The sequence below is a fragment of the Neovison vison genome, chromosome 8, assembly GCF_020171115.1.
Source record: "Neovison vison isolate M4711 chromosome 8, ASM_NN_V1, whole genome shotgun sequence".
NCBI classification, from domain to species: domain Eukaryota; kingdom Metazoa; phylum Chordata; class Mammalia; order Carnivora; family Mustelidae; genus Neogale; species Neogale vison.
The window spans coordinates 1,844,235-1,847,182 of record NC_058098.1 but is presented as its reverse complement, the minus strand read 5'-3'; the positions used below and the strand labels follow the sequence as shown (position 1 = coordinate 1,847,182).

Below are 2,948 nucleotides of genomic sequence, written 5' to 3'. Positions count from 1 at the left end.
TAACTGCCCTGGCCGGAGGTCCCCTGTGAGGAGATGAGGCACAGACTTGAGCAAAGCACTCAAGGCGTGAACCCCAACCTCAGTAGATTCCCAGGGCCCAGGGTCCGCCTGCCAACCCCAAGCCACCTACAGGATGGGGGCTCCGTGGCCCCTGCGCAATCCGTGGCCCCCTGCGCAATCCGTGGCCCCCTGCGCACTCCGTGGCTCCTGCACACTCCGTGGCCCCTGCGCACTCCGTGGCCCCTGCGCACTCCGTGGCCCCCTGCGCACTCCGTGGCCCCTCCGCACTCCGTGGCCCCCTGCGCACTCCGTGGCCCCTGCGCACTCCGTGGCCCCTGCGCACTCCGTGGCCCCCTGCGCACTCCGTGGCCCCTGCGCACTCACCACCCTCAGGGCCCTGGTCCCATCTGACCAGCACTTGTCATTTACCTAACGCTTCCCATTAGTGAGTCATTCTTAAAATAATACATTTATTTTAAGAGGTGACCTTACATGAGCTCACAGTTGGAAAGCTGGTGTTGTTGGTGACGGACCGTCAGACAGCATAAGGCGAGGAAAACAGAGTTGATGTCTGGCTGTGCACTGTCCCGTCGGAGCCCGAGGGCTGCCGGGGAAGTGTTTACAAGAGGAGCCGGGAGCAAGTACCAGAGTGTTCTCAAGATGCGCGGGGACCAGAAGCTTCCTTCTGAATGTCATCAGGATCAAAAGCAAATTGGAAAGGGAGCCAGTGTTTCATTGTGTGAGTCAGTCTTATTCAAAGGCTTGCGCTTGTGCTAGTCAGAAATCAGCTTAGTAGAAAACTGTTGCTGTAGCTCGGAGGTGGGGGTCTGCAGACTCGGAAAGGGCCCGATCCTCAGTATTTCAGGCTCTGCTGACAACCTGCCTCAGTTGCAGATACTCAGCTCTCTGTAGTGCGAAGCTGCCCCAGACAATACATACACTGTTGCTGTGTCCGCGTTCCAATAAAGCTTTATTGACAAGAATAGGCAGTGGGCCAGGTGTGGCCCGAGGACCTAGTTTGACAAGTGCAGATCCAGCTCATTTCCCAACCTCTGGGAAGGTGTGCCCCTGCCAGCCTCCCCGGCAGGAACGTTAGTTACAGTGAGGTTGTGCGCTGGAATGCCGAGGGCTCTCTTCGGCTCACAGCCCGCAGGTACACACGTGACCTTGGGCCGGCTTCCCAGCACTCCTGGAGTATTCTGCTGCTGGATTTCCGGATTTCTAGGGTCAGTGATCCCAGGAGAGACGCACGAAACTTCCTCTCCTGCGCGCATCTGCACACGGGCCTGTAAGAGGTACCAGGAGGGAAAGCGGGTGCAGGCAGAGCCTCTGGCCCTCGAGGACTGAGTCTGCCTCCTGCTGGATGATGGAGAAAAGGACACTTCTGTACTCTCCGCCCCAGGGGCTGCAGTGGTCTCGGGCTGACGGTCGGAGCTGGCGGCAAGGCCAAGCTGGCGGCAAGGCCAACACAAGAGCGAAGTCCCCCCGGCCAGCCGGGGCCTTGGCTCCCACACGGCCCCACGGACATGTTGAGGAACACGTCACACAGACATCTGCGTGCTCTGATGGGGGCCGACCTGCGTGTCCTTCTGAACAGCTACAACGCAGGGTAACCTGCCCCCTCCCCAGTTAGCACCAACCTCGCCGAACCTGGCTTGGGAGAGCAGGAGCTGGCGGCGCTCTGGAGCCCCTGCAGACACGGGGTCCCGAAGACGCACCCCCGCCCCCAGCCCCGCCGCTGGCCTGACCGACCGGGAACTCGGGAAATGGGCACGCGGCCGCAGGGGTCAGGAGAGGAAAGCCGGGAAGCAGCGGCTCAGCCCTGCCGAGGGGCAGCCTCTCCTCCTTCCTGGTCTGCCCCATGGCTGTGTTGGGAGCACGTGTGTCCTCTGTCCCTCAGACCCCCTGCCGTGACCAGCAGCCCCCGTGGGGACGGCGCCTCCACGCGCGGCTCGCCGGCTCCCAGACGGGCTGTGAGCAGAGGGGCAGCGTGTGGGTTAGTGTTAGCTGACTGCCGGAAAGGGCATTCCCGAAATTTCAGAACTGAATGCAATGGAGGATATTTCTTGCTCCCGTGAAGGTCTTTTGTGGGAGGGATGGCTCCCTACACGGCCGTGCGGGGCCCCGGAATGAGGACTGCAGGAGGGACGGGGCTCGGACATGGCCATCCTGATGGCCAGGGACGCCAAGAAACGCAGTTCAGCTGTGCCTGGAGGGAAGGCCTGTGTGAGAAGAGGGGCTGGTCTGGGCCCCAGCAGGTTTGAGAAAAAGGCACATCCTTTCCCCCCGCCGAGGGCCCAGCTGTGCCAGGGATCCCACGGCGGGCGAGCCGGCAGACCTGACCGTGCCCCCTCCTCCAAGCCTGGTCTGACTCCCGAGCTGGATTCTTGGGGGCGATCTTCAGATTGGGCTTTTCCAAATGGCCCCCAAGTGATCGTACAAGAACTCAGCAGAGAAATAGAGGCAGGCACGTGTGCACACGCACGCACGCCCCATCCCACTTCGTATGCGCACGCACGCACCCGCGTTCTCCTGTGCTCGCTCCTGCCTCCTTGCCTTCCACCCATTAAACTCTTACCCAACACAGACGCTGTTTCGGGGTGCGTTCCTGCCCCATCTCTGCCTGCAGGAAGCGGAGGAGTTTCAGGCCGGTGTTTTGGGGGAGGGGCTGCTCCCGAAAGAAGCCTGAATCCCAGCGAGTGTGAAGGCAGCTCCATGGGGTGGGACGCTGCGCGGAGCCCTTGGAGGTTCAGCTGGGATCAGCTGCAATTCTGTGCTCATTAAAGCGTTTCATTCTGGTAAAATATGTTAAATGAAAAAATGGGCGGGAGAGAAGCAGGCAGAATGTTCTTCCCAAAAAACCTCTGTTAATTACAGGCTTTCTCCTGAGAAGGAATATCACGTCCCTCCATAAGCACTAGTTAGTTCTGCGGTGCGGGGAGAGCGGG

At 60.5% G+C, this 2,948-nt stretch overlaps 1 long non-coding RNA gene across 1 annotated transcript; it reads right to left on the bottom strand.

Annotated features, from left to right (window-relative positions):
* Positions 1–951: 951 nt before the first annotated feature.
* Positions 952–2,669, bottom strand: LOC122915920. The gene is made up of 2 exons (XR_006386104.1): positions 2,579–2,669; positions 952–1,286 (listed from the first exon to the last, which is right to left on the bottom strand). It is a non-coding gene; the product is annotated as an uncharacterized LOC122915920 (long non-coding RNA).
* Positions 2,670–2,948: the final 279 nt, after the last annotated feature.